Source organism: Pantherophis guttatus, chromosome 3, assembly GCF_059756535.1.
Source record: "Pantherophis guttatus breed Tessera chromosome 3, ASM5975653v1, whole genome shotgun sequence".
NCBI lineage: Eukaryota > Metazoa > Chordata > Lepidosauria > Squamata > Colubridae > Pantherophis > Pantherophis guttatus.
The window spans coordinates 151,711,320-151,730,173 of NC_142065.1; the positions used below are offsets into that span (position 1 = coordinate 151,711,320).

Consider the following 18,854-nt stretch of genomic DNA (forward strand, 5'->3'; position numbering starts at 1 on the left):
TTTTTTTCATAGAGGAAGTCACTTGTTTTCTAAACTTTTAAATAAAATGATAGGTCTATATCATTGGTGCTTTATCCGTTACCACTGTAATAATTCTTAAATTTAGGTATTGCCATACTGTGAGCAAATGATATCACTCCTACATGAATATGATCTTCAGTTTCAGTTTTCCCCCATGGACTTGGGTAGCTTTTTAGGAAAATAAACTTTTAAAAGTACGAGAAAGTGGTTATTCAACTTATTCCATAGTGTATACTTGTCTTTCATTCCCTTCCTCTTAGCTAGAACGCCAGGATGTCCAATACATTTCTCTAATATTATATATCATCAAGGATACTTGATTGTTAATGGTATACCAATCCCTTTAATATGTAAATTAGTTGACAAATCTATCTGTGGTACAAGAATTAAAAGTACTGAAACTCACATTGTTTAAAGAACTTTAAAGCGGTCGATAAAGACAAAATTGATGATATTTGGAAGATTTTAAATATTTTAATCTAGAATATAATTCTTGTTTAACAGTACTTATAGTTTTGAGAAAGGAGATAAGCACAAATATAAATTTCCGGCTTATTTTGGATGTGTGCTACTTCTGCTTATCTTGTGAACTAATTTCCGTCTAACGAATATATATTCTGAATCTAATTCTGTGGAAAGAGACCATGTATTCAAACAGAGTCTTTTGAGGTACAATAGCCCATAAGGTGGCTCCATCATGTACCATGCACTGATGAACTTGTCTGTATATTTCTTTATAAACATTTAGTTTCAATATGCCATTATCAAAATTATTTCAGTGTTTTGGTAAGTTTTAAAATATGTCATTCCAATGACCTGGACCAAATGATAGGTTATCGTTTGTGTAAATGTCATTTATTGAATATTGGTTCTGCATGACACACCAAATTAGTAACAATTTTATTTAAATCGCAAAACTATTCCTTGTTAAGTTTATTATTAAAAGAAATATAGTGCATCAAAGTCACTCTGGACTACATTTGCATTAGAAAATGACAAATGGTGGCTTAGATATTTCAGGGATAAAGCACCAAATGAAACATGACATTTTGGATCAGCCTAAATTATATCTCCAGCCTAATTATGATTTGATAAAACCACTGAGAAAAGTGGTTGTAAGAAAAGCTTTTCCTAATGGGATTATAAATACATCTCATTGCTTTGATTTACTAATTTTAAAGGTGGTTAAGTGGATGGAATCCCAGGTAAAGAACCTGGGTGACCGGGATGGGGGAGACCCTGAGGGCCCTAGCCCAGGTCATGTGCAAATATCTCCCTGCTCAGGAGTTAAAATCCTTCCTGCTGAAATCCAAGGAAGATTTTTAGCCCCTGAATGGAGAGACATTTGTGGGCAGTCTTTGTTGGGCCTCCCAGAGTTTCCCCCAACTCTGAGGCACCCCAAACTTCTTATCTTACTGGGCTGCCTCTCTGCTTTTGGATTTCAGCTCTGGGAGCTGGCTCAAAGGGCTGCCTGCAGAAGTATTTCAGCTCCTACAAAAGAACTGCCTGTGGAAGGATTTTGGCTCCTGCATGTTTGGATGCCATGGAGGTCAAATCCTTGGAAAGGCAATTAAATTTGTAACTGTATGGAGAAGTAAATTTGTCACTCTGCTTAAATCTGCTGTAAAGAAGACTGAAAGTCACTTCTTTATATCTTTTTTCTAGCTTCCCTTTTTCCCCTTTTGTTGAACTTTTAGTTTTTTCATTGATTTCTTTTTTCTTCCTTCCTAAAAAGAAGCTGTATTGCTTTTTGTCAGCCTTTCAAGTAGATCAGATGGCAAACACAGCAAGATGAGTTAATTCTATTTTTTTGCAAGGCTACATTAATAGCATCTTGCAAGTCTAAAAGTATAAATCATTAACGCCTGAGAAGTTGGGGCAGATCCTTTCTCAGTTTCTTTCTCTGCCCATCATTCAAATGTGGGCCTGGTCCCTTTTATCTGATTGTTCCCTAGGCAGCATCTCTTTCCCTTGTTTCTCAAGGTCATTCCCATATGCCATTACAATTTCATAGGAAGGATATAGCAAATACTGGGCACAATGGTGTCGGTGGTTGAATAATATCAGTTAGACTTCACAGATAACCTTTAATGTGATGGATATCCAAGTGTTTGTGCTCCCAACTGCTGATGCAAAAATAGAAAAGATGGATGAGTTTTATGTTCAAATTCAAACTATAATTGACAGAACATAAAAGCAGGATTTGCTGCAATCTGGATTGGAGGTTGGATTGCCAAAGTTGGAAAATAGTAAGGAGAAAAACATAATTGGATGGGCTAAGAAATAGAAAAAAATAGCAGAGCAACTTATCAATTTCTGCCAAATCCAATACTTTCTTCATCGCTAAAACATCCTTTAAAAAATTAAATGCTTATATGCCTGGACATCACCAGACAGATAATGAAATTGATCACATTATGGGTGACAGCTACTTTGATACAAAGGTTTAGGCATCAGATTTAGAAACCCAGGAGACTGAATTCTGGTCTTGCCTTAGACACAATCACTTTGGTCACCTTGGGTCAGTCACTTTCTTTCAGTACTATGAAGGATGCAATGGAAAACAAGTTCCAAAATTTGGCCAAGAAGACCACATGGACTTGAAGGTACACACACACACACACACACACACACACACACACACCCTGTTGGTGCAAGGAGACGGAAGACTTCAGTTAATATATGGCTGCAACTGTCTGTGTTAAGAGATCACACATTGCAGATTTGCAAATTCCAAGCCAAGTCTAGTGGAAATACAAAGCTAGACAGTTTCCAAGATATGATCTTCAGAACTTTCATTTTCAATGAGAACGTCAGGAATTACTTGAGTTCCTGAAGCTAATTGGTGGAGACCTAGAGGAATTGTGGGATTAAATCAAAGAAGTTGTTAAAGATGATGGTGAAAAAAAGCCTTCCAAAGACCAAGAAATGGTAGACAACAAACATAACAGATGGCGGGAATTGCCAAAAAGAGAGGAGACATTAGAGACCAAGAAAGCCAAAGTCAAAGGAAGGAATTTAAAAATTTTTTGAAGAACTTTTAAAAGACACAAGAAATATTGTTACAGTGGCATCTGTAAAAACACTGAAGAGGGAAACAGGCACTGCAAATCAAGAACAGTTTTCCAAAAGATTTCCAAACTCAAATGTGCTGGGCTCAAATGGGTATGCCAAAGGACAGATAGTGTAATGGTATGTAAGAATGACCTTGAGGAACAGAGGAAAAATTGCTGCCCAGGAAATGATCAGACAGTACAGTTGTTTAACAGGCAGAGAGAGAAATTTACGAAATATCTGTTCTAATGGATTAGGCAGTTAGAGTTTCAGCATGAGATATGAACTTCGACTTGCAAGATGGATGTCAGTCCTTCCAGGTAAATCAGACAGGAAACACAATTGGATGAGCTAATTCTACTTTATTGTAAGGCTACATTAACAGAATCTTGCAAGCTTGAAAGTACAAATCTCCTGCCTACACTTTTAACTGCCTGATCCATTAGTTTCCTAGATTTCTTCCTCTGATTGTTAAGCAACTATGGACTCCGCCCTCTCTTACCTGTTTGTTTTGTAGGCAGCAGCACTTCCCCTTGTCCTTCAAAGTCATTCACACATTCCATTAAGGATACATATTAACTTATTCAAAAGAGTTAAAGTTGGAAGAAATATACTGAAATTCTTTATAGTAGAGATGTCTGGTAATGACCGCTTGGTCCAGGGTCATTATTTCGTAAAAAAAAAGGTTGTAACTTTATACAGTTTAATTTCAAAAGTAAATCAGTGCCAACTATTGCCAAATTGTTTTGCATTTATATTTACAGTATTTATTTATTCTTTTTTGTTTTTTATACTGCAGAGTCATATTTGAGTTGGCAGCCTAATAGTAATAGCACTTAGAGTTAGACTTATATACCGCTTCATAGTGCTTTACAGCTCTCTCTAATCTTACAAATAAATTAATAGCACAAACATAGTGTAATTCTGATTTGTTAATAAACAATAGCAAAATAAAAATATAGTATCTAGCAAAAGGCATTATTTGTTTAGCTTTTTCTGAAAACTTAAGAACTTGGCCAGGTCAGGTTTCAAATAAAGTACAGTATGTTCTTTGAAGCTGTTTCATCTTTTCAACCAACAGTATCACTTTAGCCTTTCAGCCCTTCAAATTACCTAGCCCTAAAGCTCCCACAGGGCTCTCCAGCATGTTTGAAGATGATATACAAATAAAAGATTCCTAATGGCTACGATTCTTGGTATAACCAAAGAAACAAGAAAAAAGATGTCAGAAAATATTCATCAACTGGAATAGGACATGGTAACAAGGTCAACCAATGTATAGGCATAGCAACTAAGTCAGCCAATGAGGGCTTTTTGAGAGCTGAGACAGACTGCAGCCAGGGCATGTCTTAGTCTGCAGCTTCTGAGTCTGTGCAGAAAAACTGAAACTAGTCTGCTCTGCTGAAATGAAACTAACTGTTCTCTCCTGCTGTCTGTTTTGCTTGTAATTGCTACTACGTTGAAGAAGAATCTATGTTGGTATTGTACATTTATCTTCATGTATTATATGTATATAAAGAAGTTAATGAATCCTGCTGAATCAGTTTACCTGTGTGCTTTCTGGATTTAATTTCTGCAACGACCTCTGATATAAGAGATAAAAGAAAATTGGTTGAGTCAACTTAACTCCTCGGGGCTTCATGGACTTTGTATATTCCATGTACGTTTCATGGCGTTTGTATTCTTCTTGGGAGCAATATGGAAGTGACTTGTCTTTTCATCTTCTGGGATACATGGTTGTTTTCAAATTTCCTGGTTTTAATCCATTTTGCAGCTCTCCAAGAATTACCTAGGTCCAACCTTGTTTGGCTATTTGGGATTAGTCAAAATGCTTCTTTTCTCCTGAATGTAGAATGGTTTTTTTTAAAAAAAAATTGTGGGGGGAACTAAATATAATCTGAAGAGTGGATGTTCTTATGTGAATTTTTGGGTGTGAAGGATTATTATTGTTATAGTGGATTGCATATTTAGAGTAGATTCTGCATTTCTATCCACCAAACAAGTAATACTTAAGCACCTGGGATAGGCAAATGCTGTTGTTTGATGCTATTAAAGGTATAGCCACAGGATGTAAACTGTTCCAAGTAAAACCGCCTTTTGCAATTGTCAATGCTGATGGTGTTCAAGAAGTGATCCATTTGTTTTGGGACTGCACCAGTGATGAAATTCATTTTTTTTTACTACTGGTTCTGTGGGCGTGGCTTGGTGGGTGTGGCATGGCATGGCTTGGTGGGCATGGCAGGGGAAGGATACTGCAAAATCCCCATTCCCACCCCACTCCAGGGGAAGGATATTGCAAAATCTCCATTCCCTTCCCATTCCTGGGGGAAGGATATTGCAAAATCTCCACTCCCACCCTACTCCAGGGGAATGATACTGCAAAATCCCCATTCCCTCCCCACTCCTGGGGGAAGGATATTGCAAAATCTCCATTCCCACCCCACTCTGGGGCTAGCCAGAGGTGGTATTTGCCGGTTCTCCAAACTACTCAAAATTTCTGCTATCGGTTCTCCAGAACCTGTCAGAACCTGCTGGATTTCACCCCTGGACTGCATCCAATGTGCCTATTACTATTGGTACTATCTTTTCTTTTGCAACAGTGATTCCATTTGCAGGACTTTATATTTTGTTATTTTCTCCAGCTCTTCCTCTTTTCTTCTACTGTCTCCAGGTGTTGCCATATTCACTATCTAGATTTTTTGTTTGTTTGTTTCTTATCAACAGTTGTTAGGTCTGGAGTGTTTGTGTGGCAGAGGCTTGTCTGTTTAAATTCTAAACTTCCAGAGCACTTTCACTTATTCATTTTCAATTACTTTCTCTACTTTGTGATCCTACCAATTTTTTTGCTTGTAAGCAAATGATATTTCTTGCAGATATTCCATCATTATTGCTACTTTGTCATGCTATTGTTTGCAGTCAGTCCTGCAGTAGCTAACTAAGTGGTCCATTGTTTCTTCAGCTTCTTTGCAGAGGCGGCATTTGCTGTCTGTTGATGTCTACTCAATTCTGGCTCTATATGCATTTGTGCTTAAGGCTTGGTCTTGTGCAGCCAGAATTAGCAACCCTGTCTCTTTCTTCAACTGTGCTGCTCTTAGCCATTGGCGGATTTTGTTATTTGCTTTGCCTGCTAGTTGGGTTTTTTTAAATGTATTGGCCATGTAATACTTTGTCTTGCCATGCCTTTTTTTCCTGTCTTCATTTGGTCTTTCTTGTAGGCAGTTTAGTCTCTCCAGTATACAGTAAGCCTTCATGGTTTGTTAGCTTTAGTTCATCTTCTACACTGACCTTCTGTTGTGGTCCACCAGCAGTCTGCGGAGCTGGCACAGTGAGGAGGCTGGAGAGGAACATGGGCCAGTCCTGGAGTCTGGGGAAGGCTCGGACGAGGGATCTGCATCGGAGGCAGAAATGGGGCCAGGGTCATCTGGGAGTTATGTGCGGACTCTGGAGCCTCCAGAATCAAACATCAGAGAGGCAGAGGAATAGGGGGAGCCTGTTCCTAATGCGCGCATGGGCAGAGCTGCCAGAAGGCAAGAACAGTTAAAACAAAAGGGACAACTCAGGAGTAAGGCTTGGAGATGATTGGCCCCTCCCATAAGACATAAAGGAAGAGCAAAGGCATGTGGGCCTTTGCAGGAAGCAATGTTGTAGATGGTGTTGGTTTGTACCTTGAAACTCCGTTTTTGACTCTGTGTTTCTGTGTGGCCTTGCCAAGATAATTGCCAATTAGGTCTTTGGCAGCGTGTCAAAGAAGATAAAGATGGCTGTTTACCAGCCTTATCCAAAGGACTGTGGCAGACTTCTGTTGGACTATTTATAAACTCTTGGTGATTCAGCATGTGCTGTGAATGAAAGGAATTCACAGCCGTTAAAATAAAAGAAAGGGTTTTTGAGACTAATTGTGTGCTTTTTACTATATCAGGAAGCCTAGGTGAGAACACCTTCAGATATTCTTCCAATGGCCTTTTTTCTTCTTCAGCTGTCTGATGTACTTGCAATATTCCATGCCCACATCACTCCTTGGTAAGTAGAGTCAATATTGTTGCTGAGATAAAGAGCATGATTTATTGTTACTATTTTTCTGGTCTTCCCATCTGGGCTTTTAGTTCTGCTTGAGTCCAGTCTATAATTCTAGCTATATACCTAATGACTGGAATTGTTCAGGTCTTAATTGCCTTGATAGTATTTCTTCCACTGAATTTGGTCGTTAAAATCGTCTTCACTCCCTTGATTATTCACTTCAAACCTTCTTCTTCAGTTTGCATAATTTTTCCCCTGTTGGTGGAAAGGGGAAATTGTCCAGTCCAAACTTCATTGCAATATCTTGATTATGCAGACAGCATTGAACAGCAATTCTATTTCAGATGGTGTTTTCCCATACAGCTTCAGATCATTCATGGTGGAGTATGCCTGGCAGATGTTTTTGATGATTGATAGCCATGACCTGACTTGTTCAGTATTGTTGACAGAGGAATAAAAGTAATGATTACAATTGTGATGACAGTGAATCTCCTTGAAAGTTTCCTCTCTTGATATTAACCTCTCCCAGTTTGTAATCATTGACCAGAAACTGTGTTGTCTATTGTACCATTGAATTTTTCAAAAACAAAAACAAAAACAAAAAAACTGTTATAGTCCCTTTGGTTTTGGTAAAAATGGCAAATTATTTCCTAATTTTTCTACTATTGCAACTGCAAAAAAAAAAAGTTAAATGATATTTCAGAGTTCACTATAGAGATGATCCATATTGTTTTTTTTGCTTGAATGGACAATATGAGAAAAACTTAAGGGGAGTTCATGGATAGAAAGATAACAGAAGGAATGTAGCATCTTCGATTTTAAAAATTACAGTACTGTGGGTTTTGAGGAGGAAGAAAAGAACAAAAAATTTAGAAGTTTAAATTACATGTATAAAAAAATATTATCCATGTTTGCTAATGCCTAAATTCAAAGACCCTACAACCAACAATGCAAATTGTGTTACACACAAGAGTTCCGCACTTTTTGGGTGGGAAGATTTTTAAGCTGCAAGGTTAAAAAATATTTTTAATGGTGTACAAGGGCACATGCGTGCAGCTAGAGTATTAACAAAATAGTTTTTAACAGCATATGTGTGTACAGGCATGTAGCTGGAATATTTTAAAAAATTATGTACAAAGGCATCTTGTACATACCAGCATATTTCTACCAATATTTAAGGTCAAGAGATTCATAAAAATGATTTAGAAGTTCAAAGAGCCAAGTACATCATAACACTTTTCATACAGATTCATTATGGTTTTCCTTTCTGTCTGAACATTTTATATTCCACAAACAGTTTCTGTTAACAGAGATGGTTGACAAATTATTTTTTGCTGTTGCAGTTAACCAGCATGTGACCCAAGTCACAAAGCATGACAAGATAGCTTTCTTCTTCCTGCTTTTGATTTTTTAAAAAATGATAAATATCCATTTATCTGATGTTGCAATGAAGCTGAATATATTTATTTTGCCTCATGGAAACTGAAACCAAATGGAATCACATAAAAACATGTATGTATAAGTGTTGGTATTTATTTGGAGATAATTGAGGCTGATTCTCATTTGTATGGATCCCTGAGTCTTTTAGGATAACCTGAAATACTCTATGCATACATGTCAGTTAATAATGATGAAGGCAAGGGGGAATACCTTAGCCAGCTCATGCAAACAAAAGCAGCAGCATGTAGCATGCTTAGACTAGATATCCATTTAGCAGCAATATCCCTGTTTGGTGCTGACACTTGCCTTTATTGCTTCCTTTGATGCCTAGAGTAATTACTTTCCTCATCCGTCATTGACCTTAGCCAAGGCTGGTAAATCAAACAAATGAATAATCTCAGTGGCAACCCATCCTAGACTATTCAAGGATAGGATATGATGCTTCTTGTTCATGTTTGTCACACGTTTCTCTCACTTTGATTCAGTTCACACATCGGTCTAAGCCATAACATGCATTTGGTTGGCCTTGGTGTATTGTATTAACCAGCTGTAGCAGTTTATAAACCTACAGTTTATGATGTAATGTGATATGTGAAGTCAGCTATTTGTGATTTATTCAATAAAACATGGTGAAGCAAACTATGGGTTAACCTGATTTGGGAACATAGATGATATTATTTCAGCAAAATTAAAACCATAGTGTATTTCTGTATAGATTTATAAAGGAAACACAGAAACATATATTAATAAAAAGTTCAAATTGCAGCCAGAATTTTGTTTGAAAATATTCTCACCTTCCACAATGCTCTCCCCTCCCTCCCGCAATACATAGTGGTAATGGTACAAGGCATCCTATCATTAAAAGATTAACACAGAGGTAGTATTCAGCAGGTTCTGACCAGTTCTGGAGAACCTGTAGCGGAAATTTTGAGTAGTTCGGAGAACTACTACCTTTGACTGGCCCCGCCCCCATCTATTCTCTGCCTCCTGAGTCCCAGCTAATCAGGAGGAAATGGGAATTTTGCAGTAACATTACCTTGTATTGGGGAGGGAATGGAGATTTTACAGTATCCTTCCCCTGCCACTCCCACCAAGCCATGCCCACCAAGCCACACTCACAGAACTGGTAGTAAAACATTTTGAAACCCACCACTGGGTTAACAGTGGTAGAAAAAGGTTTATCCTCTGGCAAATTAATGTTTTGTAAGTAGACAGATGTAGGAGAAGAGCAGGCAGAATGGGGGGAAGGAGGCAGAGTTAAACAAGTCATCAACCTTACCGTTCCACTAATGATCCAAGTCCAACCTCTTAAATTCCATTGAACCTTATCTGATGCCAATTTAGTAGTGAACTTTAGTTTACTAGATTTTTGTGAATATAGGTTTGAGCAATAAACCTTCTGATTTGCAACTTACCATGTGTTACTGATCTTTGTGCCTCACACCATATCTACCATAACATGTATTGTTTTCCCCCGAAAGGTGGGTTCAATTTTGTTATAACTAATAAAGACTGATTATAGAGACTGCTATTTTTCTGGGGCATGGATATTTTAATATCTATATATAGGGTACAGAGTGTGCGTATGTTGTGACCCCCACTCCCGAGCCTGTCCTAACAGAGGAAGTGGATTCAGAAGGTTATGGGGAGGAACTGACAAGGCCTCCCTCTCCAGGACCCTCCTTTCTGGCAATGCCTCAGGTTCCATCCGAAGGCCAGGAGGAACAGCCTGGGATGTGCCAGGAGGAAGGCATATCAGAGCACCAATTGATAGGGAGCGAGGATGATGAATCCTGGCTTGATCCCAGGCAGCGTCGGAGGGAGAAGCATGTGCAGCAACGGAAGAGGCATGGGAGGGCCAGAGATTGAGCTGAGTCACGGAGCCACGCCCCACCAGGAATAAAAGTGGGTGGGATTGCTCTTCAGGCTTTGTGATGGACAAAGTTAAACCCAGAAAGTCACATTGTGATCTCTGAAATTCAGCTTGGATATATTTTGGACTGAACATTGACTAAACTCGTGTCTCGTGGATAATTTGTTGCTCCTGGAATGGACTGAAGATAAGTCCTCTTCTGCTTTATGGGAATGAAAACGGTCTTAGCAGGCATTCGGCAGTTTGCTGCCAAAACCTTGGTCTGCCAAGAATTTTAATCTGTTTACCTAATAAAATATTGGCAGGCGTGCTTGGTATTACGTTTGCCTGTGTGAGGAAGGGGGACAGAACAGCGTATATAAAATTAGCAAACAACAATGCTTCATATAAGATCTGTTTCCTATGGTGTTAGCAGCAGAATATTTCATGCTGTGTCTTAAGCAGATTTCAAGGTGATACTTTGGGATTTTTTTCAAGGGATTTTTATGACACTGTTAAGGCTTTCTTATGGGGACATCCCAGTCTTCATAGCCACCATGGCACATATGGACCTCTACTCTTCTTGCAATGGAGACCAGGATATTGAATGTAATTCCAAGTGGCATGTCAAATATTTGCAAAGACTTCCTGCGTGTTTATGGATTCTTTTGGCTTTGATGGCTTTATAACGTTTTCTTTCAATGTTGGCATGAACTCTTAATGGGGAAATGGTTAGAAAATTCATATGATGGGAATTCTTAAGCAAGATTGATCTTATGATGGAGGACCTGGTGGCAATGAAACAGCAAAGAAAATGGCTGGTATAGTGATGACAAAAAATATGATTCACCCAGATTAGACTCGGAGAGTATTCTCTAGGATTGATGGCAGGAAAGAAGTCGTCCCTATCAGTATTGCTTCTATTAGTAGTCCTGTCTTATAAGAGACTTTAGGGGGATAGAGAAGAGATTGCTTAGTGCTTTCTATGATTTATTTATAAAACATTTTAAAAACAAGATTATTCCTACATTGCAAACTGCCTGAGTGGCGATTGTGTGATGGAAATGCTGTGATAGTTGTAAATTTGAGGAATGAGTACAAACTTTTCCTTTACCAAGTTGCTGGTCCCAATTCTGGTTGCTAAGAGACAACTACCAGTACCGGTAGCAATATTGCAAGATGAAACAGTTTTTTAACATGTCCATTCCCACAGTTTTTGGAACAGACATATTTTAACAACTTTACTAAAATCCAGCAGGATGAAGGCTTTATAGGCTGGGCTGTACAGGCCTCTGTTCCAGAGAAGGGCCCCACAACTGAGAAGACACAACTTCATGATCCCATTGATGTAATTCCTTGATACAGCCAATTCTTCCTGATATTACTGTATAGACAAATACAGCTGGGAGTAGGTAGACGCAGAGAAAAAGTCCTCAGTCATGAAGGATTTATAGGTGAAAACTAGCATACCGAACTGCACCTGGAAACAATAGGTAAGTCGTGCAATGATCAAAGTAGAAGTATTACAAGTATTACAAATTTGTGACCATTTGTTTAGTGACTCTTCAAAGTTACAAAAAAGTGACTTACAATTGGCTTTTGCACTTTCGCACTTATGATTGTTATTGCAGTCACGTGATCAAAATTAGGCTCTTGGCATTTAGCATATATTTTCAATGGTTGCAGCACCTTGAGGTCATGTGGTCACCATTTGTGACCTTCCCAGTTGGCTTTCAACAAGTAAACCAGATTTGCTTAACAACTCACAACTCACTTAACTGCAGTGATTCACAGAGGGTGTGGCAAAAAAGGCTATAAAATTGGGCATAGCTCACTTAACAACTACCTTTTGGTCCTGATTTTTTTTTTTAATTTGATTTATATGCCGCCCTTCTCCGGAGACTTAGGGCGGCTTACAATGCGTTAAGCAATAGCCTTCATACTTTTGTATATTTATACAAAGTCATCTTATTGCCCGCACAAACTGTGTCCTCAATTTACCTACCTTAGAAAGGATGGAAGGCTGAGTCAACCCTGAGCCTGGTGAGATTCAAACTTACAGTAATTGCAGACAGCTGGTGTTAATCACAATGCTATCAGTCTGCTGAGCCACCAGTCCCTTTGATTGTGGTTGTAATTTGAGGACTACCTATATTAGACTGTTTTCTAGCTTGAAGCCACTGTTTCCCATGATCTGTCTTGGACTATGTTCTTGCCATTATAAGTGTGGTTGTTTTTTTCTTCCCTGAAGATGCATAAGACTGGCTGCTTATTTTCATTACACACTGCTTGCATTTTGCCCAAGAGCTGACTTCTTAAGATGCTTTGTTCTGATACTGAACAGCTTGTAAGACGTTCTCTCTCTAGAAGAAATTAAGACAATGTTCATTGAAAGCTCATGAGGTTAAGTGGGTAGAAGAAATAAGCAGTTAACATTATCAGGTCTTAGTGAGAGATGGACTAGTAGGAGGGCTCGGGTATATATATTCATATGTTTTATATGAATATGGAGGCTGTGAAAGGTTGAAAACCTGAGTTGGAGGAGTAATTTTGACAGGTAGAAGAAGCTTCAGGCTGGATAGCTAAATCAACTTCTACTCAAGGCAAGGGAAACAAAGGACTGGTTGAATGATGATCCAGTGCTTGTATGGTGGAACCAGTAGGCAAAGGAAGATATGACATTAGGCACTGAATTAGCTAATCCAGCAAAAAGATCATTGGCAACATAATGCCAGTGTCCCCACACCCAATGGTCTCTTCTCTACATTAGCAATAATATATGATTGGATGCTTTGTCCACAGGCTGAGTTAGTTAATGTCAGGACCATTGCAGTAAGACTTTGCTCTTCCATTACTTGTTACTAGGGAATAAAAGGACTTTGTGTTCATAACTGAGACCTTGTTGGCACACATGGGGTTTTAAGCCTATCTGAGATTTGCCTTCTTTGGCAATGACAACATTGAGGGAAAACAGTGATCCTGTATGAGAGACCTTAGCTATTAGCTGTCTGCTCCAGAGGTTGTTAGATGCAAATGTTAGTTGTTGAACTTTGTTCTAGAGATAACCTAATGGTTTTGTTGGTGTACCTTCTACCCTTCAGCCCAGCTGTTTCTGTACTTAAACTAAATGTTATTGTAGGACTGGTATTGGATTTGCTTCAGTTGTCAGTGCTGGTGGATTTCAGTTGCCTATGATTTTTCTTAATGAAGTATAGAGCTTTTGATTTCAAGATGGAGGATAGTGTAATTAGTGCTTTGTCATACATTTAGATCTCTTCCTGGGCAGCCTGCAGCTAGTTGCCACTACTGATCTCCTAAAAGGTGAGGGACCAATTAAAACGGTGTGGCCCAGATATCGTAACGTGTTGTTTCCATTTTCAGATGAGGCTTGAGGCTTTCCAAGCAAAAATGGTGTTTTGTCGTGACTCTTGATTATCTTTGGAATGAATAGGAATCCCTTTGTGGCTTGTTCATAGCTGCAGATCTCAGGAGGCTTTGTGAGAAATAGGTGAGATATAAAGAAGTCAATTAGAGTTACCTGTGCAGTGAGCGAGTCTTCTTACATTTGCTGCATGGACTGAAGAATGAAGATTCCCAAAAAAGTAGGGGTTGCTTTTGTAGCCTTCGGTACTTTTTTCTAGAGTTTCCCCTTTCAGGGAGCCTTAAACAATGGTGACTGCTTTTACCTCTCTTGCAAACCTCCATAAGTTTGGACCATTGCAAAGTTTCATAATAATTGGAAAAAAAATAAAATTCTATTAACTTGGAATAAGAGCCATTGAGTTTAGTTGGATTTACTGTAGAGCATCGTGCCCACCAGAAAATCTGTTTTTCTAAGCTTTTTTTTTTTTTCAAATGTTTGTAAATCTGCATAGTTTTGTAAACAGTTGCTTGCTTGCTTGTTTTCCCTTCCCTTACCCAGTTATTTTTCCATTATCTCATCTCCCGCTTGTTTTGATTATCCTCTTATCTTCCTTCCAGGAGATATCATCCTTACCATCATCTTCATCTTGTTTTCTCCTTGTTTTTTCATATGATTTTTGCTGGAAAGAATGATTTCAAAGAATGATTTGTCTCTATATATGCAATGCAAGATCTGTTTTTACAAAAATGATTCCTTATTTTACAAGCCTGTTATTTTAGTAACTCATTAATTAATGTCTTGTTTTGGCTTGTCCTTGTTGGAAGATAAGGTAAAGGTAAAGGTTCCCCTCGCACATATGTACTAATCGTTCCCGACTCTAGGGGGCAGTGCTCATCTCTGTTTCAAAGCCGAAGAGCCAGCACTGTCCGAAGATGTCTCCGAGGTCATGTGGCCGGCATAACTAAACGCCAAAGGCGCATGGAATGCTGTTACCTTCCCACCAAAGGTGGTCTCTATTTTTCTACTTGCATTTATTACGTGCTTTTGAACTGCTAGGTTGGCAGAAGCTGGGACAAATAACGGGAGCTCACCCTGTTACGCAGCACTAGGGATTTGAACCGCTGAACTGCCAACCTTTCAATTGACAAGCTCAGCTTCTTAGTATTATTTATTTATTTATTTATTCATTCAATCATACATCCATTCATATTTATATGTCTGCCCATCTCACAAACATGTGACTCTAGGTGTCGTACAATAAGAGTATTTCAGAAGAGAGCAGAATGCAATTTTTTTAGAGCTGGAAGTGAGCATCACCCACTGCCCAGAGGACAAATCATGAACTAGAAAGATTGTTTGGAGGTGGAAGAAACTTCTAATGTAATTTACCGGATTCCTTGCAGGGGTTGCCCCTGTAACTGTGGGACAGATGGGGAGGAAGCTAATCACCAGATTGTGAGAACATGAGCTAGCGGTTAGACAAGAAGACCCGAACTCATTGGTAGCCTCACACTGCAATGAACAAGGACATGCATTCGATTTTTCAGCTACTATGATTGTTGGCAGAGCAGGGACAAAAATAGCCAGAGAAATGTTGGAAGCCTGGGAAATAGGCCTCTTGTCAGTAAGTAGGAATGCTGATTTACCATGAGCCAATCAGGTACTTAGGAGCTGAGGGTAGGATGGCACAAGGAAACAGAAATTCTCAGCCATTAACACCCTAATTAACAACTAAAAGCTACACCCAACTAGAAACCATATAAATATAGCACATAGAACAGCCCAGTGTACACATTCTGGAGAGAGAGAAGTTCCCGGATGATGGACTCCACATGATCCTGAAAGATTGGAAGAATAAACTTTTCGTCCAGATGACTGACTCAGATTGGATCCTACAACATTATTCTGGGACACATATATTCATTTCATTTGTAAAAAATCTAAAAACTATTAAAATGTACAAAACAATATTTTTATTGATAATATTAAGATTATAAGAGGCATAAAACTGAAAACCAGAAATAAAAAGAATTCGGGGAACAGCAGGTGGTACATTAAAATCATTTAAGTATTTCAGAAGATTTGGCAAGTGAGTATATATACAAATATGTACATATTTGCATGTACATATGAAAGTATCTCACATGGATATGCTTATTGGAGGAAAGATCTCCAAGCTTGTTTTGATTTTTTGGAGAGTACATCAAATTCAAAATAAACTTTGAATGTGAACTCTTGTTTTCTTAAGTTCTTTTTCCAGTTCCAATCTATAAATACTTTAGGAATGTTTATACAGTTTTTATTATTTACTCTTACTGTTTTTGTTTAGATTAATCTATCTTAGAAAAGCATGATAAAATAGAGAAGAGGATTATATTTTAATTTAAAACTGAAAAAGACTAAATGAAAAATGGGGTCAGTATTTTAAAGCTGGGATATGTCCTTTTAAATATCAGATTAAAAAACTTTCTTGGAAAACAACTATTGCATTTATGCTGCCACACACAATTTACTTAATGGATTTTCAAGACCACCCCAAAATTTTGGGCTGTGCATAATCAGTAAAATGAAACTTTACAACTTGTTTCCCGTTTCAGAAATAAAGAACCTCAGAACCCTTTTATAAATATAGCCCCATCAATTTTATAATACATACATACATGAAGTTGGACAACATAACAACTAAGCTTCAACTTCAAAGGCCTGATCTAAAAGAAAAGTCTTGAAAGCTTTGCTGAAAAATAGGAGTGAAGGGGCCAAGTGGATATCTGGAGGAACATGGCCAATATAGGTAGTCTTCAACTTATGACCAAAATTTCTGTTGTTAAGTGAGACATTTGTTTTGCCCCATTTTATGGCTTTATTTGCCACAGTTGTTAACTGAGTCACTGCAGTTGATAAATTAGTAACCCGGTTGTTAAGTGAATCTGGCTTCCCCATTGACTTTGCTTGTGAGAAGGTCGCAAAAGGTGATCACATGACCTTGGGACATAGCAAAGGTCATAAATATGAGCCGGTTGCTAAGCATCTGAATTTTGATCACATGATCATGGGGATACTGCAAAGGTCGTAACTATGAAAAACAGTCATAAATTATATTTGTAATTTTGAAGAGTCACTAAATGAACTGTTGTAAATCGAGGACTACCTGTATTGTTGGGGCTGCAACTATGAAAGCCTGCCTTTTAAACTACAGTGTTTTTAATTTCATGAGGGAGCATAATCATCAGGAAATAATCTCTAAGAGACCTGAGAGGATGGGCAGATTCATATTGGACATGATCATCACTGTTGCTATATATGCCTTTATTGGTGATTACTAGCATTGAATTGGATCCAGCTACTGTAAAGTAGGTGTTATTCTACAGTCTGGAGTTCTACCTGGTAACTTCCAGTTGATACATTCTGTTCTGTTTGTGTAGTCCTCAAAAGAAGCCCCATGCAGAGGATGTTATAATAATTTTGTCTCGAGAAAAGGCCGCTTTGTCTAAGTTGGGATATAATTGTGCACCAGCTACAGCTGGGCAAAATTCCCCTATTGGAAACACACACACACACACACTCATTTGCTGTTCAAGTAGAAAGTTTCAATCCAGGAGAATTCTCAAGTCATGGACCAATCTTTCAAGGAGAGCCCAATGGCCATCTGTCACTAATGCTAGAATTGCTGTTTAACAACAACTCTGAGTCTCAGCTGTTTTCTCCCCATCCAGTCCCTATGAGCCTCTAGACCAGTAATTGCTAACTGAGTGCCCAAAACGCTCGTGCAAACTTCCAAAATGCAATGTGTGCGTGGCCCCCGCACATGCACCCCGCCTCCCATGCATGCACACATGGTCCCTCTGCATGTGCCCCACCCCCAATGCATGCACGTACGGCCCCCTTGCACGCGCCCTGCCCCTGCGCATGTGGAGCAGACACCCGAAGACCAGTTGGCTGTTGGGAGGTTTATGTGCATGTGCAGCGGGACTAAACTGAGGTGACAGCTCACATGCCATCAGAGAGGGCGCTGCATGCCACCTTTGGCACGCGTGCCATAGGTTCGTCATCACGGCTCTAGACATTGACTCTAGGTTTCCACCATGTCTCCAGCTTGTCCTGGGATTGTGATATATAACTGAATATCATCAGGATATTGATCATAGCTGATCCCTACCATCAAGATCAATTCTCAAAGCAGTTTCATGTAACTATTAATAATTCCATGCAGTCCAAATAGCAAAGTTCTTTTTAAAAAGCATGAATAGAATAGATGGAGGAAATTAAACCAGTTTCTCCCATATGGGATTATAGTCGTAGGCATGGATATTCACAGGAGAGACAAATAACAACAGGGCAGTTCCTCAGGTAAATGCTTCTACTTACAGTATGTACAGTATGTATGGGGCCATTGCAGTTCGTGGTAGACAGCACTGGGCTTGAGGACTTTATTTCAGAATCAGTGTTCTAGTGAAAAGGAACCCTGAGAGGTTTTTTTCCAGTTCAAAGCTTTAAAGGGGAGGAAAAACTTCATATTTAGTTTAAGTGGGCCTCATTGGTAATTTCTCTTTCAATTAGTATTGGGAACTACTGAGCTATGCTATGTTTGGTAAAGCAGCATAGTGCTGTAGGGACCTAATTTATAGTTTGTTTAGGAAAAAGAAAAAGTGCAAAATAAGTTCTTGAAGTCATGTAAGGCTCTCTCAGTTAAATCAAGAACATTTTATTATTCTGTCAACACTCTTAGAAAATGTTTGGAGTTCAAGAGATCTGCTTTTACATGCATACAATCTTTAAGAAAAAAATGTATGAAGTAATAGGAATTAAAACCAGAGATTTATTATTTTTTTAAAGCCATCTCTAGATAAAATATTTAATGGCAGGGCGATGCTTGAGAAATTTGTTTTATTCAAGGTCAAATGAGATTAAACCTCATCTTCCCTCTTTTCCTCAATAAATGTCTCTGGTCTCTCTTGCTGCTCTTGATTCTTTCTATTTATCACATTTCATATACCCTTCGTCTATACATTGTTTATTAAGCCCCTTCTAGTGAATTTGAATGATCTTCCATTTTTAATTTCTTTGGAGGAAAACAAAAGATTATTTGATCGATTTTTGTTTGAAGAT

General features: G+C 38.5%; 1 long non-coding RNA gene across 29 annotated transcripts in view; it reads left to right on the top strand.

Moving 5' to 3' along the window:
* The window catches only part of LOC117672539 (uncharacterized), a 363,153-nt gene that overhangs the window by 9,499 nt on the left and 334,800 nt on the right, over nt 1–18,854 (top strand). For 3 of the 29 annotated variants that reach the window (XR_015733312.1, XR_015733319.1, XR_015733306.1), the window contains exon 1: nt 919–7,095. The exons of the other annotated variants lie outside the window; for them this stretch is intronic. This is a non-coding gene — a long non-coding RNA (uncharacterized LOC117672539). Of the gene's footprint in view, nt 1–918; nt 7,096–18,854 lie in introns of those variants that run through there. 29 annotated transcript variants of the gene reach the window in all.